This window comes from Myiozetetes cayanensis, unplaced genomic scaffold, assembly GCF_022539395.1.
Source record: "Myiozetetes cayanensis isolate MyiCay16 unplaced genomic scaffold, myiCay2020 scf12, whole genome shotgun sequence".
Taxonomy (NCBI): Eukaryota; Metazoa; Chordata; class Aves; order Passeriformes; family Tyrannidae; genus Myiozetetes; species Myiozetetes cayanensis.
Window position 1 is genome coordinate 15185175 of NW_026086826.1, and position 26823 is coordinate 15211997.

At 38.2% G+C, this 26823-nt stretch overlaps 1 long non-coding RNA gene across 23 annotated transcripts in view; it reads right to left on the minus strand.

The window, feature by feature from the left end:
• LOC126635311 (uncharacterized) overlaps positions 1-26823 on the minus strand; it is a 457052-nt gene that overhangs the window by 226268 nt on the left and 203961 nt on the right. For 16 of the 23 annotated variants that reach the window (XR_007627642.1, XR_007627656.1, XR_007627649.1 and 13 more), the window contains 3 exons: positions 8502-8555; positions 4940-6987; positions 583-685 (listed from right to left, as the gene is read on the minus strand). This is a non-coding gene — a long non-coding RNA (uncharacterized LOC126635311). The remainder of the gene's footprint in view (positions 1-582; positions 686-4939; positions 6988-8501; positions 8556-26823) is intronic. The other 7 variants (XR_007627660.1, XR_007627651.1, XR_007627644.1 and 4 more) reach the window with 6 other exon arrangements.

The window sequence follows — 26823 nt, forward strand, 5'->3', positions numbered from 1 at the left end:
TTTTTTAAAGGATGAAGTCATATTTCTAAAGAATCATAAATTTTCATACAACATTTCAAATTGTAAAATAATAGAATAATTTTTAAAACCTGTATTCTAGTGAAGAAACAATTTACTATTAGACAAGTGACACATCAAGAGCTTAATGAAAATGTGTTAGGGGTAAGAGTTTGGTTAAAGAAAGGGTTTCAACAGGTATATTTCAAAGTTATAATGCAATTAGAATTAAACTCACCCTTAAACTTGTGTAGCTGAACATTTTAATTTTAAAAATAACTGTGCCAGTCTGCTACAGTAGCTTATTCCAGACTTCCCTATTTGTGTGATACAGTATGTATGAACAACATTAACCAAAATCTAAAGGCATAATAGCAACAAAACCAACCTCTCCATATAAGCTGAGAACTGTCTTTCACCCAGTATGCATGACTGTCAACATAAATTAATTCATTCAACTGAATACCATTAACAATTTTTCTTCATCTATTTTCATTTTCTAAGCAGCTCAGTTAAAAAAAAGAAAAAAGTGCTGTTTCTTATTCATTGCTGTTAGTTTCACATGTTAAACAAAGACAGACCAACCTTAAGCCTTTTGATAAATATGATACCGTGGTAACTGCAGCATTCACTTCATATCCCATTTCTCCAGCTTCCTGTCAGCCAGATGTCACTTGCAATGCAAACACTAGAAAAATATGAAATAATAATTTCATACATCATCTATGTGAGCACGAGCCAGTCAAACATTCAATACAAATTCAAACTGCTACTACACATAAAGCAAATATCATCCAAATAATATTTAGAATGATTGAAAGGCTTTTGATTTGGAAGTGTATTCTCTTATGCTAAGTGGTCCCCAAGACCATCTAGAAAATTCAATTGTTTCATTTTAAAATGTTTTCTGCCCAAAATTATATCAAATCCTAATGTCTCAGTAGAAACACATGGGATTGGATTGCTGACTAGGCGCCCGATGTCAAAGAGGAATCTAATTTTCCAGTGGCATTTCCTCATACTGTCTCACCAAAACACAAAATTGATAAAATTTTAATGGATAATTTTCAGAGCAGGACATTAGCCATCTTGCTGAGAAACAGTGCAGGAGAACACCATGTAGCATCAGAAAGGCAATGCATCAGAAGACAGTTTGGATAAATATTAATATACCTTAATTATTAATATGCCTTACATTTTGTATTTTTCTCCTGCAAGTAGAAACAGAACTGAGAAGGTAAGGTTTGCACTAACAGACAACTCTCATCCCCTCCTTTTCCAAGGCATTTTTACAGGTGATCTCTTAAAAACATAGGTGTGATATGCTACTTAAAAGGGCACAATGTTCATCTTTCACTGGGGTGACACAGTCACAGTCAACACAGTCCTCTTCTCATTGAAATCAATTGTGAAAGTCACATTGACTCCAGTGACTACGCCACTAACCACTCCAGGTAACAAAATGCTTTTGTTAAGTAACTCTACAGAAAAGATTGCAATGATGGAATAAATAAAATATCACCCTTCTGGATCTCCTGAAAGGGTGAGGTACTACAAGCACTAAACACAACACCAAAAGTCATGACATAATACAAGATGAAAAGGACTAAATTCTACTCCTGATGACAAATAAGTTATACTAGGGAGAAAGGTACTAATTAACCATATTAGGTTATCACTCAGTAATGATGCAAAATATGTATATGGAAATGTGTTATTTAAAACATGTTCTTCTGTGAATAAGTTTTCTTCTGATTAAGTTAGGTCATTAATCATTTAAATTTGAGACTTATTTAGAAAATACAAGTGGACAAGTAAAAAGAAAAATGAAATAAGATTTTATTAACCTTTGTAATTTACTTTGAATTTATAATGAAAGTTCAACACAGTGGAATATATGGTGAACTTGACTGGCTCAACTTCCCAGTAACTACTTCATGTCATTTATTACTAGTTGGGTTTTGACGTGTGTGTGTGTGTGTATGTGTGTGTATATATATATATATTCAGTATATTCAGGTAATTGTTTATGCTGACAGAGAGAGGAACAGTAGCATTTATGGTTAGGAGGTCTGTATCTGCTTTCATCAAGAGTTAAGCATGAAAAAACTTTAATAAATATCTAAGACTTGCAGAACATTAAAAAGACCACAACAAAGTGAAAACACTGTGATTAAAGAAGAGGTTTAATCATCTGGGGGTAAAAAAAAGCCTGTCCACACTGCATGCCAAGTCTGCCACAGGTTAGAATTTTTCTTTCATAGTAATCTGAAAAACATCACTAAAGTCCTCAAATTGGTTAAAGACTAGGGCTGGTCATGTAGCCAAAGATCCCTCCATACCTACAGCTTTTGTTCAGAAACTCTAACTTTTATTTCACTGCTCAGAGGCCAGAGCCATTGTGAAGAAGACGAAATTAATATTTTTTTTAGAGTTTTTGTGGTTCATTGCACCTCTGTTCCAGTTAACCTTGGTAGGAAGGTCCTCTGGATCTAGCCAATGAAATGCTTTTGGCACAACCCAAAAGCACGTGCTAATACACGGCTTCCCCAAACCCCAGCTGTGAGTCGAACATGATCAACCCATGGGCCAATCAGTGAGTGGTGCCCCTTCCCAATGCTTTTGACATTTTTGCAACACCAGTGTACCAGAGTGCCACACCTAGTCCATCTTCCATGCCAGTCAACTCCCAAAGGAGTTCCCTGTTTTAGTTTTAAAAAGAAAATGAGGGGGAAATAGAAGGCTGAAAAATGAACGCTGAGCTGGAGGCTTCTTCTTTGGTGTGGCTGATTAGGCCCCTTCCTTCATCTTTCCTGTTCCATTCTCTACAAAAGGAAGGCAGTCTCCATTCTCTCTATTCTTCAAAGGTGGCAGAGGAGAGCTCTGCTTGCACTGCATAAATGTTCAACTGGGAAAGGTATCCAGTGCAGGAAAGAAAGTATTTCCAGAGAAGACTGAAATTCTCAGAGGGTTGGCAAGGTCTGTATTGTCTTGCTTTGGCTGCTCACAGTAATGAAATCTAAACAGACTTTTATTAACAAGCCTTTTCACACCTCCTCTGCTCTCAGCAGCTGAGCTCAGCACTGAGAGAGAGACTATAATGCAGTAACTTTGAGAAGCTTTTTGTGCCTCTCTCAAATGGAGCATGCACTGGGGTTACCTAACTGTGCACGAGTACAGTACAGCACAGGCATCAGCTTCTGCCAAAACTCTATTACTGGAGGAAATTGCAAAATTGACAGATTTGCCATTTTAAAGTCATAATGGCCTGAGAATGAAGAGGAGAGTGAAACAGACAATTCCCCCAAGAGACTTGCTCTGCATCCTGGCTGATCTGCAGATAGCCCTTGGTAGCTCCAGAGCTCAGAACTCTTTAATTAACAAATTGACTTATGACTCTACTTCTAGCTCTGCAAACACCACTCAACTTTTACTTTAACCAGAAAAAAGTACACTGAGAACACATCATAGTTGCAGACATTTTTCTCTCATTTCTAGAAAACTGTTAAGTCTGAGACTCATAGTTTTATCTGTCCCTTTTTCTTCTTGAAAGGATTTCCCTTCTCCCAGTGCCACCTGAACCTCTCTTTTCTGGTTCTCTACTTTTAAGATTTTGAACCTTCTAAGCAAGCAGATAAATGGATAACTATCTGTCCAAGAGTACAAGACACTGTGCCACATATTCAGATTACCTAATACCAGGTGGGTAGATGCTGGAGCTGGTGGAGAGAAGTGGGCACAGCAGGATTGCTACAGAGGCTGTTTGAATAACTGGTGCATCTTTGCAACCAAATGGCATATTTTGACTCAAAGAACCCACTCCCTTATAGAACTTTCTAGTGGTTACCTATATGAGGCACTTCATCAAGTAACATCTGAAATCATTACATTAAGTTCTTCACACAATGAAGGAGCCCTGCATGCAGAAATATGCTCTGTTGGTTTCCACAAGCTGGACTTACTGATTGATTACACAGAGAAATGATACCATAAATATCACTTCGCAATATTTGCACTTGAAAATGTGCATTTGGGCATAGGTTGGCCTTAGATGTCTGTATTCTCTATGCTTAAAGGTTGTTTAGATACACATTTGTATCTCCAAGACAAAGTACTTGTTAATTATCTCATGTTTGCACTGTACTTTTAGGAAGGAAAGCTGTATAAGTGCTAAGTGCTATTAACATCATCTCCTTCTATTTTCCTCTTTCAGCTTTTAAGTGAATATAGCATTTGTGAAAGTTGTTGGATTGACAGCTCTGGAGACTGAAGTCTAAAGTGCAGCACACCCGCTGAGCCAAACAGAACTAAAACGTACAAAAGCTTCTCACCAAATTTTAAACACATGCTTCATTTAGCTATTGTTCTATGACGGCGTACAATGCCACTACAAAAAGTTCTGCTGCTCCCATTTATTTGTTCTAACCATCAGTTCAAACTCATCTTTATTTCCTACTTTCAAAAATAATTTCTTGCTGATGTGCAACACCCCAGAGACTGCTTCCCTGCCTTCAGAATCCTACGTTACAATGGAAGGCTGCTGAAGCATAACTTCATGCTACTGCAGTCAGGTACAATGGGGCGTCCTGGCATTCACTTTGCACATCACAGAAAAGTACATTAGCTAATCTCATACAGTTTTAGTACTGATCACACTAAGTGCTTGTCTGTAGAAACGTACTCTATGTTATAATCTAAATCTGAGGCAAGGAATTTCTAATGGAAGATCTGCTCCTCTAGCTAGGAACACTAATGTTTCTTAGAAAACTAAGCCAGTACTTGAAACAACAATTTAACGTTTCCTGAGAAATGGGGCATCTTATTTTGGTTTAAACACTGGACTTCCAGGAGTACACTTGTACCACTGAAACAGGTTTGGGTTTTTTTTTTTAAATTTACTTCCTTGAAATCCTTTTTAGTATACCTAAAGACAAAGTCTTACCTTCTGAGAAACCTTTGTTTTGCACAGGTACCTTCAGATCACTTTTAAAGTTTTCCCAAGATTTCAGTTAGGGCCACTGTTTCCTCCAGGAGATTACCATTCCTACTTTCTTGTAAACAGGTTCTCAAAGTTACATAAACATTAGCTGGCTGTTGGTTTCACACTCTCCTTTTATCCTCTGTCTGCTTGCCTCCAGGTGGGACTGTTTCAGACTTTAAGTGAAAGGGCTGATCCCGTTGGATAGAGTGAGCACATGAGATTCAGAACAGCTGCAGTGTGTAGAGCTGATACCAACAACTGCTGTTTCAGGTGCTTCCAGAGGATTCTTTCACTTGTCTTGACATGTTCCAAAAAGCAAATTTCATTACTGGGTCATCAGGATGTCCTGAATAACTTCAAGACCCGGCACTTATAGAAAATCATTCCTTTCCAATTCCAGTTACTTTTCAGTTCAGGAAATTTCTCAGGGCTTCTTGTCAAGACAGGCTAGTCTTTTATTTCAGCCTGCACTGCTACTTCTTTCTATTTCATCTTGACTTAATGTCATTAGTCTTCTTTCACAGAAACCTGAGCATTCTTTTCCTGATTTATCTAGATGGTACCCTGACAGCAGCTCCTTTGATCAAGACTTTGCCATTTATGTCTCTTCTCCCGTTAATCATTCTCTGAAATGAGATTTGTAGTAAAAAATAATTTAATCAAGTCTGACTGCCTTCATTTCTTGGCTTGCTGGGATTCTGGATGCTCACTTAGGCCAGGCCCTTTGGAGACACTGTGTTTTCTCTGTTTTACTAAACAGGCTGTTTGGGCTATTTTCTTATAATGGAGGGTCAAAGCAGGTTTTACTGTTGGTGAAACAGGATGCACTTATGACCCTCAGACCCTTTGCTTTTTCATACTTCTACCAAAAAGTATCTGTCTTTTTCTATTTTTAAAAAAATTGAATCTGGAGGCAAAGAGGCCACACGATAAATTTTCTTGTCTTTGCTTCTTGGAAAACTACAATTCTCTATTATGTAAAATATCTGCACTGAAGTCCAGGTTCCTAGCTGTCCTCTTTCCTTCAGATATTGATATTCTATCCCTTCCTATGTGGGGAGAAAAAGGTAAAAGACTAATGATTCATTGGAAAGTGATATTAAAAAAAAAGCTCTCTATAAATGTGATCTACCCCTTGATTTATCTGCCTCATGCTTTGTGAGATCTGATTCTGAATGAAAATCTCCAGCTTGTACAATGCTTCAGGACCTCTTCTCAGCAAGATGGTCCAAGTCATACAGGTCACACCTGTTCTCTCTTGCAAGTTGGAGTCCTGGTTCCTAAAAGTCTAAAGGGTCAACCATGGACAACACCCTCATTTGTTTAGCTAGGGGAAGTCTCATTAAGAGCACAGTTCATCTGTGAATGAGATGAAACTTCCATCAACCTGAGATGATAAAATGAACTGCCCCAAGGGAATAACAAATACCACAATATTTAGCACCTTTCCCCTCAATGAGAAGCACATTTCTTTATGACTTTTCTGGCATAAGCATGGATATAAGAATGAGCCTAAACTTACTTAAACAAGAAGATATTAAGCTATTAGAGAGCATCCAAAGGAGGTCAACAAAGATGAGGAAGGGCCTTGAGGGGAAGTCATATGATGAACAGCTGAAGTCACTTTGTGCAGCCTGGAGAAGAGGAGACGGAGGGGAGACCTCATTGCAGCTACAACTTCCTTGTGAGGGGAACAAGAGGGGCAGACACTGACCTCTTCTCTGTGGTGACCAGTGACTGGACCCAACAGAACGGCCTGAAGTTGTGCCAGGGAGGTTTAAGTTGGATACTAGAAAGTGGTTCTTCACCCAGAGAGTGGTTGGGTGTTAGAAAAGTCTTCCCAGAGAGGTTGTCACAGCACCAAGCCCAACAGAGTTCAAGAAGTGTTTGGACAATACTTTCAGGCACCTGGTGTGACTCTGGGGGACGGTCTTGGGCAGGGGCAGGAGTTGGACTCGATGATCCTTGTGGGTCTCTTCCAACTTGGCCTATTCTGTGATGCTGCAATTCTGTGAAAAAAATAGGAAAAACAAACGACATGATTGATGTGCAGTCACATTATTTGGTTCAAGGTCAGAAAGTGCTGAGGTTTTACAGTGCTCAATATATTATAGGAATGTGTGTATGTGTGTGTATATCAGATAGTTGTAAGACTCCATACAGGTGTACATAGATATGGAACAAACAAACAAACAAACAAACAGGAAAACCTACATTAGGACTTTTATGACATTTCCTATGACAGACCAGTGTTTGTGCTTAAGCCAGAAATAATCACCCAGCTTTGTCAAACACTGCTGGTTTCTACAAGAAATAGTTCACAGTCTGATAAATTCAAGGCAAATCATCACCCAGTTTCTTGTAGGACAAACGGCTGCATTTAAAGCATGTTCTTGCTACTACGTCTAAAGCATTACAAGACCAAAATGTTCTGTATCTCATCTCAAATTTTCAAACAATCCAATATCCAGGCTATGTATAGATATATTCTTGCTGTTTAATCTCTTAAAAATCAATCAATATTAATGTGTCTGCCTCAAACTTTTAAGGTCATTGTCTCCCTTCTGACATCTTTAACTACATCAACATCACATTATATCATTATAGACTCATGAAGCAATGTACTTTTACATTTCTGCAAGATAATGTCTCTTTTGTGTTTCAGTTTTTATCATAATATAAATCTTGAAATGTAATTTACATATCTTTTGTTTAGCAAAGGAGACCCCCATTTAAGACTATGTAATTTTAATACATAGACTTAAAAGTGGATGACTTTTAAAGGAAATGCACCAAAATATTCCAATTTATTCTTCAACTGAAGCAGCTGCTGCATCAGTAAATGAGTAAATTCCCTTAACAATACACTTGCTAACAATTATGGTCTGCCTGCCTTGGGCCCGCTTGACAGTAGGGTTGCCATCTGTTGAGAAGTCCGTTCATGGATTTTAAAGGGCTATTTATAGGTTTTTACTTTAAACATTGCAAAATACTTCTTGCCCTTTCTTTGTGCTCTGTTCATCTTCCATCCCACCATGCTAACAAGCACCAGTGTCCTTCCAGCACTGAATTGTCCCTCTGCACCAGCAGCCACTTCACAGCAAAAAGCTTTCAGGCACATTCAGTTCTGAGGAAGTCTGGCCATCTGTAATGGCCAAGGTGCTCAAGCAGAGAGGAGGGAGGACATTTATGGAGAGGAATGGACAGAAATGAACAGGATCAATCAAGAAATTCAAAAGCAGCCATGAAGGAAACAAAGTCAAGACAATGGATGGGAAAGAGATGGTAGGAGCTCCGGCTCTGAATAGATGGATGTTTCATAAATTCCTTCAATAAATAGGGAACCTCTAGGGAAATTCAACACCTGGAAATCTTAGTGGATAGTAGTGCTGCAAGAAAGCATAATGTTCACCCCTCTGGTAAATTCAAGCAATTAAACCCCCTTAAAAAAAAGGTTCTCTTAGGCTTTCTGCCCAGTAAACTCACAGCGAAAAGCAACTTTAATAAATGTTATAAATCTCACCTCTGAGCCAACAGGAAATTCAAATGTTTTGCATGTGCAGGAGCCAGGGAGCTGCTGAAACAAAAGGTAAATGTGTATATTAGAATAGGTTATGTCCATACTCTGACCGGATAGCAGTACAAGCACAAGGCTCATAGAGATTACAGGGTTTTTAAAACATCCATTTTAGTGCCACCTTTGACCATTTCTGTTTGTGTAACACCAAAATTCTCCCTCCTTTGTGAGTGGACAATTTTTTTCAGTGATGAGTTTGCTGGATCAATGAATTCAGGATTACTCCTTATCATGCAAGATTATTGGAAAGCAGCTTTGAGTTTCAAGGTTTTAGACATAAAACTAAGTGAGGAAATGGCAACAAATATCTATGGTTTGTAAAATGAAAAGATCAAAGAAAAGAGACTGCAGAGAATTTTTGATCAACACCCTGACAAGGGGTGTTAGTTTTAATAAACAGTAAGAATTTTAGGCCATTATTAAGTATGAGATGCAGTCTCAGCTGTGTTTCTAATTTCCTTTCTTGCCTTTACTGCTGTTATATAAAGCTCTGTAGTGACGAAAAACCTTTATTGAAAAAACCTGAGCACACCGTTCAGGATTGCGTTACTTCATCTGCACGGAGCCTGCCCAGCCAATGGGAAATATTCCTCTCTCTGCTCTTCATGATGCCAAGGGCTGCAGGCACATTTTGTATACGTGGGACAAACCACTGGATAGAGGTGGACTTGTATAAATGAGTAAGAATTTTGTTACTGGGTCTGAAGATTAAATGATCATGGAGTGCTGTTCGTTTTGATTATTGTTCTTTTAAAGCCACAGATAAACACAGTCAGAGCTTTGTGCACATTTTTTAAAAGCGAATTTAAGAATATAAAACCAATACATATTTGGCAGCAGATCCCGTGAGAAGGAGGTTTTCTGAAAATTTTCTGGGAAGATGTTGTCTACGAAGCTATAAATACTGTACTTTTTGTCTACCACATACTATAGCCTCATGGAAACAGAGAAGACCATGAAAATTAAGATGAAGAAGAAGTGAAGGAGAGACAGAAGATTGGATATACTATATTTGCTGCTTGAATTATTCACAGCAATCAGAGCAGAAGCCTGATTGTTCTTCCACTTTTAATTTTTGGGGCCTTTCAGGTGGGCACAGAGGGTCATTTTGAGAGAATTCTCTTCAGAAATCTCTTCATCACCCCCAAAAAAGCTGGGAATAAATTATTTTACTACAAGAGGGACACAAGGAGTGAGTCTCTCTTCATTATAATGACTCCATCTCTGGCTTTCAACCTACAGTATTTTTCCTCAGGGGATTATCAAGATTATTAGTAATTATTACTAATAAGACATTACTATGAATAATGGTAATTACAGTATCATTTAAGGACCCTAGTCATAATCACTGTGGAAAACTTATGAGCACAGTGAAGACCAAGGCTTTGCACATGCAAATCTCATAAGTGAAAATGAACAAGCACAGAGTTATACTCCAGAGAGCACAACACTCAAATCCTTTCATCCCTAAACTGCTAATGGCAGCACCAGACCCACTGTTTGTCCACAGACAAATGACTGGCAAATTTTAACAACATTTATTTATGTATTTTAGAAGAAAACAAAATTAAAAGAGTGAAGGCTTTTTCTCCTTAAGTGTTGTGATTTAGGAAGATTGGTAGAAACACATAATCCCATCACTAGCCCCAAAAAGTCATGTTTGTGTGACATCTCTGTTTGCAGCAAATATTGTGTATAAAGAGCAGTGTAGATGCAGGCACCAAATGGATCAAGGATGCACAGAGAACATTCAGTCATTATGGATATTCCATAAAAGGGCAACAAGTTTTTGTCCAATCCAGTTGGCTTGATATGTGCCCCTTAATCAACAGAAGTCCAGTTTTTCATTTAACAGAGACCAAAGCCCTGCCTGTTACAAGTTAAAGTCAAACACATGCTCACAGTGGACACACCTTAATTTTCCCGCTATTTACATTTCTTTTTATGGTTTTCTCTGAGGAAAAGACATACACTTCCTTTTCTTTTTGCATCTTTGCATTAGCTCTAAATCCTTGTCTATCTTGCTTTCCATCTGCAGAGTCATGACAGAACTCTTCTAAAAGTACTCTGTTGACAATTTCTGATCCAGTTTTCCACCAAGATAAGCAGAACTGCATTTATAACCTTTTAACTTCACATATAACTTCATAACTTTAGTTTACAGCTATATAAAATTTTGTAAGGTTTTATTTTTAAAGGATGGCCTTATCTTAACATGAGCTATGAAGTCACTTTATATATATATAATATACACTATACAAGCATATATACATATTATATATATTTCATTACAAACGGATGTATGCTTCTGACAGAACATGAAGAGAGGACTTTTCATGCCATAAAAAATGGTATTTGCATCTACAATCCACAATACATTGCAAAGAGTATTAAAGTGTGGATAGTTCTCTTTCAAAGAAAACACAGCTGCAGTGGTGTTTGTGAAGTTCCTGATCATGGGGGTCCCTCTAAGAAACTCAGCCTTAACAAAGGTGGCCAGAAGCACTGTGCACAAAAGTGCTTCTCCCTCTGCATTACAGGAGGAATTGCAGGCCAGATGCTCACAAGTACATCCATCAAAGCGAAAAAAAAAAAAAAAAACCACACCAAAAAACCCACAGTGTTGCAAAACTATATTTAAGAAGCTGAAATAACTCAAAAAATTACAGAGGCTGGTTATCCAACCTCTTTATTACTCTGGCATTGCATCTACATAAACTCTGGTTCAATCTAGATGCAGATGAATTTCAGTATAGAAACCCTGGTTCTTGATTGTCAAGCCTCACATACCAATTTACATGAATTTACCAATACAGGGCGAAAAAAAGGCTGGAAACATCTGACAACCACTGTATCAAAGCTTGCACAATGTACAATGCAATAGCCAGTTGGGCAAGCTCTGTTATCTTAAGTACAGAATCTTTTCCAATGCCTCATTCCTAAAAATTAGGTAGGCCTGATAAGCCTTATCTATTTGCATAGAGAAGTCCACTGCCTAAGTCTTTCATGTTGCCTAGGTTAAGCAACTTTTAAATTAATCTTACCATAAGTAAGGTACATAATAAAGAGAGAAAAAGGTGCATCATGGGAAGCTAATTTTGGCATTTGGTTTAGATCTTTAGATTTTTTTAACTATATTTCCATGAAATAGTTTTGCTTGTTAGCTCATATTATTCCCTAATTCAGTAAAGATCTGCTTTCGATCTGAATTTTTGTATGACAATATTTTTAAATTTTTCCAGTTTTGATTCATGGAAATTATCAAGCTATTATACGCCCCCATTCCTTTGTGAAATTTCAAGATACCTCTCATGACTTTCAAGAAGCGTGTTCCCTCCGCAAAAGAAGAAAAGAAGTGCAAAAATATAATTGTTGAGATTAAGTATCAAATTCACTTCAAAGTTTGCTCCTTTTTAAGAACCCATGCACACTCAGTGCCCTTGTTCTGCATCAGCCATGAAACAGACACCAGACACGTTCTTGACTCTGTTGCTGCACGAGACCCTACCCGCATTAAACATGTTTGCTGGGTCCTTAAGCAATAAGTTAGGCAGGGAGAGTGTGACAGACAAGTTGCTATTTCAGACTTGAAACAGCACCTGGAGGGCCAAGACCTTTCCCAGTTTAATAGTGGACAGAGAATCATGGTAGTGATCAGGGTCATGTGGTGGGTGAGGAAATCACTGATACTGAAGTATCAGATGTCACCGTGACAGCTGTAATAACCAGGGCTTACTTCCTTCAGCTAAAAAATATCCATAGAATGTGGTGAATACACTGCTGCAATATGTACCTCTTCTACCTTTGTCTCATGCTGTAAACATTTAACTCCTGAAGGCTCACAGTGCAAGAACAGAGCAACTAACCCTCACAATACATTTTACATTATAAGAGAAATATGACAGAAGAAGAGGGTTTTTTAAAATTTTGAGAATTAAGCAGAAAAGTTATTATTTGCTTGTTACTGACAATTCATTCCTCTGAGATAAAACAACTTAGTTACTGGAGGATCGCAAGGAGACAGCTGGCAGTGATGAACAGAACAACATTCAATCCGCAGCAAGTGTACATCATAAAACAGGCGCCACTGGATTAAAAAGTAACCTTAAACTGTTTAGTGTACACAAAGGCAGCCTAGTCAAAACACTTCAACAATGATTTAAAATCTCAAGTTAGAGGCCAGTTTCAACCTTCAGGGAAGCCTTCTCTATTCATAAGGAGCTTAACTAATCATAACTTTCCACGACTTATCAGAACTGGATGCAGAGTGTCGCAGCACGATAACCGAGCTCTGGAAACGTAACAAAAGATGCCTTTTTACAAAAATAATAGTGAGACCAAACCCCAAATTTTAATCTTTGAACTTGGTGGGGAAGAACATCCTGTTACTCATTAGCGTGCAGGGAGTCAGGCAGGCAGCTCCTGTTTGTGTTATTGGGATGTGTAGGGCAGCACGCATACCAGGAAAGGAGCAGATTTCCGAAACCCAGTCCCAGGATGCTACACAAAGTGCATCATGAGGAGACAGGACAGGCAGCATCAGACACACTGTATTTCTGCAGATAGCTAGCTATGGAAATAGTCATCTACCTGAAAAATAGCATTCTTTTCAGTTCATCTAACTGCTCAGTATTAACAGCCTAGTGTTTAAGAAAACATGTAGTATTTATTTTTTAACATGATAAAAACTCAAGCTATAAGAAAGTTTCAGAGTATTAATTCAGAGATAGTTAAATAGAGCCCAAAAAGGACCAGATTTCTATCTGTGTTTTCTTCGGTGTAGTTCCAGATGCATTAAGACCTCAGCAGAGACCTACAAATATTATGTACGGCTTTCTTTTATCTTCTGGAAAAAAATGGGGAAAAAAACAGTATGAAAGAATGAAGCAGTGCCAAACACTACAAGAAAGGCTTAATAAATAGAGCCCAGGGTCACAATGTTGCTCTTATTTGCCCTGAAATATATCACTGAACTTCTGTATATTCATATTTGTTTACATTATAAATGTACTAAATGAGCTAATTATAGTGATCATAATTTACAATTAAAAACAAACAGTTAGAAATTTCAAAGGCTTTCAATATCTTTTCTTTAATCATTCACCCAGGCTCAAAATATGCATTTTTTAGATTAAAGCATTAAAGTTGCTAATTATATTCTCAGAACTAACAATTATTTCTTTACCCTTTTACTACCTTCTTCTGGCAACAAAAAAATGTCAGCACTGATTTAATTTTTTGTTATTACAGGATTAAAAGAAGTTTCTAAAATGCAATTAAATGTGCCCTATAGCTATAGTAACTTTTCTATCAGCATCCAAAGCCTCTTCACTAAAACAACAGCATAAAAAAATTATTCAGACTTCCTAGACATACTTTTTTTCTCCTTTTATAACACATTCCTTTGGTGATTATCTCCAATGACAACTCAACCATCTTAATGAGACTCTGTGCACATCTAGATCTTGGTGAAAGCAGAGCAAAATGAAAAGTTAAAGAGGCTGTTAAAAGTGCAAAACCCTGCACATGTCAAGCACTGGTTCTTCACCTTTGGGATCTCGGTTCAAATTCACCCTGAGGCCCTAAGTGAAAAGTTCAATCGTCTCAACTATGTCCCTACTTGATATATCACAAAATCAATTATTTTATGGTGGTACATTTGGTAACCTATGCTCACACAGAATCAAGTTTTTTCCCATTGGGATTTCACCAATTATCTACCCAGTGAATTATTCTCAGATAAAACAGAAGTACCTGCATTCAGCAGGAGTTTCTCATGACACTGCCTTTCTGTTTAGTTGTCGCCCTGTTTTGGAGCAGTGACGTTGCACTCAGACCACGCACCATCGGTGTGATCACAGCGATCCACAGTGACAGGACACCAAAGCATGATTCAGTGCCCAAATTTGTACTGGTTTGGAAAAGAAAAAGAGTCATTGCAAGCAACCAAAATTACACCAAAGAAAAATTGTAGCAAGCCACATCATTTGAAACTCTGCAGTTGCTCAAGGACTTGGCTTCCTCTGGAATGGTAAGGCCCTGCCTCTAATTTTCACAGCTGTGAACACCATTTTCTAACCACCCTCAACAGCGTGCTTGGCCCAGGCTTCAGGAGTGCACTGATCCACCTTATTAGTAGTTCTCCCAAATTTACATCTTGTGTTACTTACATAATAGCTTGTTGCTGGGGTGGATATATTTATGTTAATTATTTAAAATTGTTTCCAATCTAAATACAAAGCTTTCACGTAAGTGAATGCCAGTCTGAATAATAAATACAAGTCACTGAGTGGTTTAGATATGGAGTGTGCACTCTGTATGCTGAAATTTGCCTCTGCACGACTGGTTAAATCAAGCCCCACTCATTGCAAAGGACCGTTTCAGACCCTGCAGTGATCTGTCCTAACTAAGCCCAATTTGCTTAGTCTAATTTTCAGCAGTCAGAATTTTGTTCCATAAAACCACCACCAACATAATTAGTCAGCATCCTCTGTCAGAGTTGGCTGATGGCACACACATTCACTGTCCCTGAAAAGGATTTCTCAGTCCTAGGACCAAATAAGTCAGCACTGAGACTGTCCCTATTGCTGCAATTTTGTGGAATTTATTTTGCTTTAAAAAGACATATTTCAGATTAAAATATTCTTTTTATATATACATATGTGGTGGACAATCAAACAGATTTTTGATCTTATTCTTTCTAAAGTTGAAATGTCTAGATACGAGCAGTGAAAATTATGAGAGCCTAAAGGGAAATCCCAATGTGCGAGGATGAAAGAGACAGAGACTGCCCAAATAAAGGATGGTGTAGCAGACAAAGGCCACGTAATGAATGATAGAAAGACAGGAAGTCAAAATTCCTATTTATCCTTACACATAATACAGGAACATAAGGACATGCAATGTCACTGAGAGGACATAAAAATGAATTTTAGTCATGTTGACTTCTTACGACTGTTCAGCAAATTTACACTTTCCCAGCTATAAAATGGGGATAATATTCTTGCTCCCCCCATAAAAAAAAAACTCATTGGAGAAGTATTCATACAATTCTGTAACGAAGAATGTCATTGAAAACAGTAAAAAGAAATTTCAAATGCAGTGCAGATTTGGATTACATTACCCGGCACAGTGAACAATAAATAAGGCCTAAGACTACAGACTAGACAACTAAGTTAAAAAGAACTACTCAACACCTTCCTTATTCCCTGCAAATCATGGCTCTTGTGTGCAAAAGGAGGCAAAACTAATACATGATCAGTAAATAAGGATACTCTCACAACACATACCTGACAGAAGCTGACTTTAGATTTTAGGGTCATCCTTGAAATTGTGAGAGTCTGATCTTGCCACCTAACTTGGAGAAAATTGCAGCTGAGGCATTTGTTCAGCATCAGATGTACAGACGTGACACTCAGGGTCATGGTTTGGTGATGGACTCAGTAGGGTTAGGTTTATGATGGTTGGACTCAATAATCTTAAGGGTCTTTTCCAACCCAAATGTTGTCCTGGGATGTTGACTGTTGCCTTAGGACAGTCAACTCATCGGCCTGTCATCATCCCTTCTGTGCTTCACTGGTACCACAGGATGGATTCTAGAAAGTACCTCAATCCACCATTGCTAAAGAGATGAACGGTTCTAAAGGAGCAAGTCAGGGTCAGGTCACAAACCTGGCTGATGATGAGCTGGCAGGAATGCACACTGCCCATTGCCTGGATCAAGTCACTGAATGAGGGGAAGGAATCATAGAATCACACAATGGTTGGGGTTGGAAGGGACCTTAAAGATCACCTCGTTCCAACCCCTCTGCCATTGGCAGGGACACCTTCCACTAGACCCATCCAATCTTAAACATTTCCAGGGCTGGAGCATCCACAACTTCCCTGGCAACTGGAGGGAACATGCAACTGGCAGATACTTAACCACGGAGGGTAAGAGGGGTGCCATTTATATTGTAGGCAAACTGTCCACCCACATCAAAACAAAATCCTACTGAGACCACTGGTGGGTTCAGGGCAGCAATCAAAATGAATATTATTCTCCATATTCACTGGTATTTTTTCATTCAGGCTAAATCTCGACACTTAGTATCATACAGGTTTGCTTTCTGAATAAAGGATTAATAAACCAACATGTTTTCAAACTGTATACGCAAAACATTCCTGCATGATACATTATTCTGTTGTTAAAATCTTCAGAAAATAAAGTCCACCTAGTCCAGCTGTTGACAAAAAGCAATAAAATGGATTATGTCACAAGCGTGCTAAGATATCCAGAGAAGCAACTAGTAAGGAAATTTTAGGAAGGAATTTCCTGTCTACATTGGCATATATCAGACTTTATCTGGAGTTAAAAAGACAAGAATCCATTACAGAGAAAGTCCACAGCATAATTAGAAAACAATCAACACTTTTTCTAATGCTGATTTCTTCTTCACTTTAAACTGTTTCATTGACTTTAATTAAACTTGCCCTAGGTTATGAATCTAGCAAGCTGCATAAACATTTAGAAACTAAATAAAATAAAAGCATCTTTCTTGTCAGAAGGGTTTTTACCAGGCTTGTTTACCTGTACCACACTACTGACTTAGAAGGTTCTTGAGTTATTAGAAATGCTGTATGTGATACTGCAAGACTATTCATTTTGCCCTTGAATTGAAATGACCTCCCACTCCACAGTAAGAATCACGGTATTAAATCGTGGAGATTCTCCCTGCTGCTCTAACTTCACTGCAGAATTCCTCTGCTGCTTTCTGAGAAAGGGTGTGATGCTGTCACTACAGACTTACACCAGCCTTACTCCCAGTTTTGTCTAAGGCCAAGGAAAAGGAATGTTGTATATTTAGAATATGGGCAATTCCCATGCCGATAGCTCAGACCAAGGTTAAAAGTACATGGCACAGACTTTGGAGGAATAAAGAGATGGCCTGGGTCCTACAGCAGCCTGGACCTGGCTCATGAGAATATGATCAAAAGTCCCAAGAATGAGAGTGAATGGAATAGCTTATAAAACACAATCATCAAGAGAAAAGAAGGTGAAAACAATCATATCAAATATTCCAACCTGCAGTCACCTCGTTTCATTAAATGGTGACCCTCTTTATTAAAATTCTAAATAAAATAAATTCTGGTTAAAGTTGGGCCCAATTTCCCTCAAAAAATTAGGAAAGCTCAGGTCTGAATTAATTTTACAGTTTGGTCTTCCTCTGTTTTGAGTTGTTCTTTGAGACATGTTCTCTCTGTCTCCTCCAAGGAACTTCTTAGAGACAACTGAGAAGGGTTCAAAACCTGCACTTTTTATCTCTAGAAATGTTATTAAAGCAAAAATATATTTTGGGAAAATTCTAAAGTTTGCTAAGAAAGTGCAGAGCATCAACTACTCACAACTGCATCCATGTCTTGATGAAGTGCCATGGAGTATTGTAGTTTAATCTGGAGTTTAAAAGACTTGAATTCAAATTTTGAACAACTTTTTTATTTCTATTTTTTTCTTCACACATTCACAAAAGACAGAGAATAGAACTCCCATGCCTCAGAAGGCTATTATCCTCTACTACTCTTATATTATTACCCAGACATTCTCACTAAAGCCCAAAGAAACATCTTCATTAAAATTCCGTGACACCAGGATCAAGTATATATATCTGCAAATTTAACATATATATTATGCCTCCAAAAGAATACTTATATAATATGTTAATTGCCATTTGTTATATCTTGAATGTACACATAATGTTGATGAAATGTGAAGAGCTTTCCAAACTGGTAAAGACAGGCGGTGCAAGCAATCTATAATAAGATACAACTCTGCTTATGTCAACTTAAGCTGTTTAATACCACAATTACACCAAAGTTTATGGACATTTTCCATCACCAAAGTCTTTGAGAACTTTCCATTAACTTCAATAGATGCCAAAACAGGCCCAAGAGCAGGAAATGAAGAAATATACTGTACCCAAATGAAATCACAGTGGGAATTTAGGTAGGCAGAACATAATTATTCACACTTGAATCTGGATAGAGCACTAGGTTTATATCCCCATTCTGGCAAACATATGAGATACATCATAATCAAGAGGAGCAGGTCTGCTGGCTTTCCTCTCAGTCAAAGGAGAAGAATAAAGAAGGAGAATGATCTGCTTTTTTGATATTAAGTAAAAGGAAGGAGTGACATTTATTGCATCACCTGCAAGCCTTGCCAAGAAACAAAATGTATTTAGTAAATAACCACATTTTTGGGACTGTCAACTAGAATGTAGCCATTACTTGTGAAATAAAGGTTCTGAAAAATTAGAAGCTTGACTGTTTGCTGGTACAAATGGAAATGTATGGTTTTCCTTCTTTTGTGTTCAGTTCTAGGGGACAATCTCTAGAAATTAGTACCTTTGCAAAATACTGCTACTTATCATTTCTATATTCCTTGATGCAGACGAGGACACCAAGAAGCACCAAAGAAAAAAAAAAAAGAGTTCTCTTGCAAATGTACTGGATTGTAAAATAACAAAAAGTTCCAAATCTTGTAATAGAACTGCATTACATTCTAGCAAAGTGGATCCATTTCTGAGGTGGAACATGACAGCTTTTTAACTTTCTACAACAATATGTGACACTAGAATACCATATTCAGTTGATACTGTAGGGTGATTTATGGAGGCAGAATGTAATAATATAAATTGAGTTTCAGAAAAGACACTGTGACTAATCTTACAAAAAATGCTACGGGATGTTTAATAATCCTGGTGGGTCAGAAGCTGTTCTTCAAAAAATTCTCCTAAGACTGATTGTTATTAAAGTATGTACTGCATTTGGTTCATTTTTCATTTAACTACGTAGTCTAAAAGTGCTGTCAAGTGCAAATATTTGAGTTGTAATTGGATATCCATACAAATGGAATAGAGACACCAAACCTCAATAAAAATTACAATCATAGAATACTTAAGGTAGTAAATGCCCTTTGAAGAGCCGTAAGACAAGTGTCGGTCCACATGTCTTGAGTTATTCTTAGCAGTTCCATGCTAGAGAACCCCGTTATTTTCCTGTAATCAAAAATAAAGCGGCAGGACTAAGGCAGCACACTACTTCCCTTGCATCTACTGTGTAAACTTCCTACATTGCCTCCCTTCAGCATTTAAGGCTATGGTGCTTATGCATGAAGCTATGAGTGGTAATTCTGAGTAGATTGAAGTGAGCAGAGAGGAGAGGAGAACATCATGTGCATATTTAGGGGGCTTGATTGAAATCCCTCAGGAATTAGCTGAAGTCTGTGTTTTTACTTACATGGCCTCTGTGTTAGTCCTAGTGGAGAAGCAGAGTGGTTCCTCTGGTGGTGTCTCTCCCTGTCTACAGGAAAGCTGTGAGCGCCCGTGTTTGATGTCCCTGTGTGGGCCAACAGGGTTTCACAAGGAGACGAGAAGGAATGGATGCCATTTTGTGGGTCTGACGTTCTGTTAACACTACAAAACACGGCACTCCCGCCAAGGCCTCCCGAGGCCGGGAGCGTGGAGGCCCCACAGGATGGCAGTGCCCAGCCTGGTGCCCAGGGCCTGTCCCACCCCCGCCAGGACAGCCCCAGCCCCCGGCACCTGCTGGGACACAGGGATGGGTCAAGGCTGGGCCAGGACGCAGCCCTGGGCAGGGCTGACAGGGGGGCAGGCAGGGCCAAGGGCACGAGGCCAATGAGGCCTGGCATTGCCCTCAGGGCTCTGACGCTTAAAAATAATAAAAAGTAAAAAAATCTCAAATGAATCTTACACTAATTTTGTTTCATAGGACTTCCCGTCTTTCTGCTGCGTATTTTCCTTTGCATTTTCTTCATGATTCAAAATCTACTTAGCCATGGCTTTCAGCACTGCATGCAGCTCTTTTCAGTTCACCATTGTTAATTAGAACAAATGAAAAAGTAACATTTATGCATTTTCAAAGTCTATCCAAATGGGCTGAGATCCATTTACATGGCATCCATTCCTTGGCTTCACAAAGAAACAATATTTTTGTAACTCTGGAAAATTTGCTCCACCTAGAAAATTGGCTAACATTAGCATTTTCATCCCAGATTTTGAGCTTCCTGTAATGCCATAAAGTTTTTGTTAACTAGACCACGAGTTCCTTAAAGAACTTTTCTCAGACAGTAAATAGCAAGATGTTTAATGTACACAGTATGTCAGGTTTGGTCCCAATATCTTTCTTATGGCTTTCAGCCTTTTCCACCACACAATACAGTATGTGGCAGAGACCACCCAGCAATTATTTTTTTTCACTGTATTTCACATTACCTCTTTGTTAAGTTTAGTTGTAGACTTCAACTCCATAAGGTAAAATATTCCTAGATACTTAATACCCTGTGGTTTTCAATCTATATTTAAACCCTGCCTTATCCACCGATCGTACAATATGTTCAGGGACATAAACTCCAACTTAACTCAGTTGATTCGGCATTCAGACACGCTTGCGAAATTCTCAGCTAGCTTCCACAGATTTTTTATGTTCTAGGAGCTGACATTAAAAAATAGCATTTATACTGTATGATACTTATTAGAGGTGAATGAACAACGAATAGCAAATAACTTGGAAAACTACCATTTACTAAATATCCATAAGCTGATCATGATTTCTTTGAATTTATTCAATATTCTCCAATTCTTACAGTTTTTGTTCAACGCTTTTCAACTTATATATTTCAAATGCTCAATAGTCATTAGCCAATCTGTGTAGTAAAGCTCTGATGAATGTGCCTGGGTAGCAATTTTTAAAATTTTCCCTAGTAAAATTTGAGCATGTAACTCTGGTGATATTAATATTTGCCTTGGCTCTGACAAACATCTGGGTACTGGCTTCTGAACTAGTTGCAACCACACTTGGATGTACCCAAGCAGCTGAACTGGACGCAGCACAGCATCATCAATGCGGTGCTGTCCCTGATTAATTACCACCATCAAGATGGGTGAGGTATAAACTCAGGTGTAGCATCAGTTCACTGTGACTCTCTTGCTTTCAGAATCCAAGCTGGTAACCCCTTACGATGCAATCCTACTCCCTGTGAATACAGCATTCCCTCTGGAGTTAGCCTGGCATTATTTGTGCCGTGGTCCTACGTACAGCACTGTGGTAAGGGTACCGAGTTTTCTGGCTACCAGCCTAACCTTCAAAGTCAGGTCTTTTATGGCTTTTCTTCTTCATATACATAAATAAGTGGATATGAACATGAACTTTCCTGCTTTTATGAGGCAAAATTTAAATATATATAACTCATAGGACAGTCTGGGGATGGAATTACACAAAAGTTACCTATGTCTGTGAAAGAGTTTTCTTTTCTTAGAATTATCCTTTCTGAGTTAGAGGTATCATTAAGCAATATAACCAGAAATAGGTTCTGGCACTCAATAAAATCCATTTGAACAAGGAATACATTGTATATCATAATTCATTATGCACAAAGCTACCAATACTAACCCAGATGAAAAAGAACCAGTGCAAGGTTATTAGTTGATTTGTTAATGCACTTAAGTGTCAACAGGTGTGATCAGCTGGAAAGAGGTAGGATTACCAATGTACTGGTGCTGCCATAGAAGAAGGATGTCCTGCAGAAGCCTGAAATGTAAAGTTAAAATTGACAAGCTGTTGAAATCCGCTATCAGCCACCACCTTACAAGTATTCCACATCTGATTTAAGGCTGGAAATGTGCCAGAAAAAAGCCTAGTACTTAAATATGTGGGTACTAAAATACTTGAACTTAACTCTGACATCTGCACATTTATGTTTTTATGTTCCATAAAGATGTCATCTTCAAGGGAGGCATCCAACCCTATTTCCGTCCTCTGTAGATACTCATTTGTAGTTTCAGGTAAACACAGGACTATCAGATAGCTGTCCAGCTAAACTATTTTATTGGTATCTCCATGATACAATTATTAGCAAGGAAGAGATAAGATCATCTAAAAGACTAAGACTAAAAATTCTTCATTTTGGGATCGTATAACTTAATGAGAAAAAAATGCAATACGAATAAACACAGAAAACACATATTTAAAACGGGCAACCTAAACAAAAAGTCTAGAAAAGCGTGCTATTTTTCTAATAAAACATTTAATCCAATTAGTTTCTAGTTTATGTTACACATAAAATCTAAAAATATCGTCACTTTTTTCTTTATGTTTTTCTGAACATACTTCATTGCTTTTGAAAGTAAGGGATTAATAGCACTTGGGATGGGAAAGCAGTGTAGATTGGCACAGAGCAAATTTTTCCCCAGCACAAAGCTGGTTTACTATACAGGGTTGTTTTACTATACTTCCTTGAGACCTGAGCTATAAAAACCCTTCTTTACCAGTCCTCAGCAGTCACAGATAGAAAAGATTTGTGCTATTTCTTAATTCCAGCATACTGGGATCAACATGAATTCATGTCCATGGAGTTACAGTTGTTTTTTCAGTACATTGTCTACTCCGGACTGAGTTATAAGCCCATCTAATGATGACAGCTTACTGTAGTTTTTAAAAAAGTCTGTTCTACTGTCTAATAGATTGCTCCCAGGAAAAAAACTTTTCTTCATATTTTCAAAAATCCGCTCACTTCATTACTCACAAATGCATATTCTTTTAACAGTCCTGGGCAGTGATGGACAGTTATAGTGAACTGCCCCAAACAAAGAGGTAGTTTCACAAAACTAATCACACAGATTTACATATCTGACCTTTTCTAAATTCCAAATAACTTCTGCAAGGTAGAAGAGCTATTGCATTAATTGAATTTGCCCGTGTGGTAGAGAGACCAGAATGGTGCTCTGCAGAGAAAGCAGTATGTTGTTAAAGCTGAAGTACAATGTGTGAAATTCAGCCTGGTGCAGAATGCCATGTAGATTTGTGATGGTCAAATCCCACACAACTGGTTAAGGGCCAATGTCATTTCACTAGGTACTGGCTTGTTCTTTACATGACATACATTTCACTCAGAATGTCTATAAAAGAAGAATGGCCCCCTCTGAAGATACACAATGTGCCAGCTAAAGAATTTCCTGAGCTATTATGCAGGCTGAAACACTCTTCCATAAAGCAGAACCATCCATGTGGGGGTTTGCTTTGAACTCTGCCACTACTCTGTAGTTCCTCAGAGCTACTCTCCTGATCAGATCTGCTGAGTGGCAAATACTTAATTCCCCTTGTTGGTGAACACATTCTATATGAAGGTACCAGCATTTTCTGTGATGAGCTAAATAATTCAATTTTATACAATCAAATTAGTGCAAATGGCTAGTATAAAAGCATCTCATTAAAATCTACCAAGAAAAATACTTCTTTAAAGAAGGATATTTCAGTTTTTGAAGAAAGCAACTAGAGCTGTGCAAAGAGTCTGTTTCAGAGGGAATTTCAGAATTTGGTGTTCTTTCTATTTGGAACAAAAATCCCCAAATATGTTAAAATTCATCATGAAGCAAATTCCAAAAAATTGCAGTCTGTAAAACCAAAAAGTTCCTTTGATAATTTCCAAAGGTCTTCACAGCATGTGAAGAACTCTTGAACTCCTAATGTGTTGGTACATCCAAGACTTCCAGGCCCCTGACTACTTTTCATTGCATAGTTCAGACTGAAGTGCAGCTAATTCCCTGCACACCTCAGGAATTCCAAGTGAACATCAGTGCTTCCAAGCCAGCCTGACTGACCTCTAGTGACTTGACTCTCTATTGGTTTTAGACACAGGTTGCTGCAGAGCAAGGCCCTGATATTCTGGTGACCCAGCAGGTTCCACCAGACTGCCAGAAAGTCAGGAGGGGAGATGGAAAGGAAAGGAAATCTGTTTTGGTTGTTTATTGAGATTGAATCCTCTCTGCTAATTTTTTTACATGCTTTGCATTTCAGAATTATCTTTTTAATCTTCTTTCCTTAACTGCACAAAAGGCACCATCTAGGTGATGGCCACATGAAGAAAAAAGCACTGAAGTGTAGTGAGATCAGATATGCTTTAAATGAACCATACTACTTTGGGGTGTGGAAATGTGCTACCAAGACCAAAGCTTCTCGGGAACAGAAACTTTGTTTTCCTTTTTGTCTCACATTCTGGTACGAAGCAGTTAAAATAATAATGCTCACAAAAGAATGACTTTGCAGATGTTGCATTTGCAGCAGCAATGTGGGCCACGCCAGGATGAATTAGAATAACCTGGACTGTGTGCTTCAGTCTAAAAATGTGCCATGCACAACACAAAATCCTGTGCCTCTGAAGAGGGTGTTATTTTGCCAGTGAAGTTTCCCTACTCAAAGATCTGTGTCTGAACATTCTTAAACCTACACCTAATTTTTAAAGTTCAGTCCTTTGCAATGCAGGCACCAAACCCAGGACCACAATACAGAAGTGTATAATGTATAAGAATGCACGCTGGGAAATTACTCCCAGTTTGGCTGCCATTCTGATATCAGTGCAGCAAAAAGGGTATGGTAGAACTGAAGGTTTTGTGCTAGAGAACAGATAAGTGACATGGATTGAAATTATGGTAAATTTAAATTGATGGCCTAATTAGTATTATCTCTTTTTGTATTCTCTGTAAGAAATATTATCCAGGAGGAATTCATTTTGCATTAATGTTGATATAAAGTGTAATTCTGTAGCATTTTCATTGTAATCTGGCATTAATTAATGCATCATTATTCCAAAGTGTTAATTAAATTATTACAGAAAGGGACATCTGACCCAGTTCAGAAAGAAAGAAAAAAGTATTGTGCATGAGAATTATTCTGAAATGGTGCAGGAGTTCCCAAAACACTGGTAGAAGCACAAAACCAAGCAGAAATACAGGCACATATATGGCTCATAAACCACAATATGACACCAACCTTTGCTCCCTTGTGATGGAGTCTGATGACAGCATCAGAGCCTCAAAGCCAGGCAGTCATCAGAAACCTGAAATGACTCATTTCTAACAGGGTAGATTAAATAAACTGGACAGTGACTATCAAAAATTACTCACAAGAAATTCAGGGACTTGGATAGGGGTATGAAAGTAGAAACAAGTTCTGCAGGCTCTACTACATACTCTGCTGTTGGGCCGGAACACCACCACTGTGCAGTCACTGGGGCTGTCAGGGCAGTATTGGGATTAATTGCAAACAACCCTGCACTCGTCAGTGTTGATTGTCTCGATCGTTTCCCTGCAGTCCTAAGTGGCTTCACTGAAATCTCAAACCAGTATTTCAGTTGCTGTTCTTGTTGCTATCAGCTGGGTGGTAGCTGTTTTCACATGCAAGGAAGAGAAAACTCAGTCCTTTATCAAGGAATGTACAGTCTGCTCCAGTGCCCAGTGAAAGCTACAGAAGTCGAAGCCCTGACTTACAGAGAACTGGCATTTAAGCCTGTGCCTGAGAACTGCACAAGCAGACCTCTGAGGAAATGCCACTGGCAGCAAGTGGGGCTCTCTGCAAGGGGCCACACAAGCTCTGTAGAATTGGGGTCTCTCTGAATTATTAAACTTGGTTAATAATTCAAGAAAACATTAGTCTAGAGCATGAAGCAAATTCTATGCGATGTGACCTACCTGGCAGCTACACACCAGAGCCAGAGTTGTGCAAGATGCTTCTAGGATGTGGCTTCCATAAGATTCAGTGTCTACACTATTCAACAACTCTGCCTGTTTCAACAATTATCACTTTCTTTTGTTACATTTGGGCTTGCATTGAAAGATCTTTAAAATGTGAAAGTTAAATGAGGCTCTTATAAAGAAGTGGTTTGGGTGCAGTATATTAAAGGAAAACTTCAAAGGAGCTCAAGATACCTTTCAAGCTAAGGTACAAAAATTTAAACAAGAACAAAAGCCTCTCTTGTATTTTGAAGCATTAATTGTTCCACTTCTGTTGATGTAAAGTGAAAGGAGAAGCTTTTAGTTAAAAGCACGTAGTATCAACCAACATGGAATGTTCCAAAGTCTCATGGAATAATTTTAGCTTTGATATAATGGCACAGGTGAATCTCAAATTATAATGCTTTCTGTAACATATGCAATAATAGCTGAATCCATTAGACAAACATTAGTGCTTGAAGAGATTATTGGCATAAATCAGTTTCACTTTTATATTTATAAGATATTTCATATTTATAAGGTATTTCATAACTTTGTGAGTGGTGTTTGTCACATAACTTTATGAGTGTTGTTTGATATTTCTTAGCTTTGTGAGTGAAATTTTATATATCATTATAGCCTGGTTTTCAAAGGATAAAATATACGACATTGCACTGTTTACTCTTTTGTCCATCTGTCAGATCCCCTTCTTTAAAAAGGGGGCA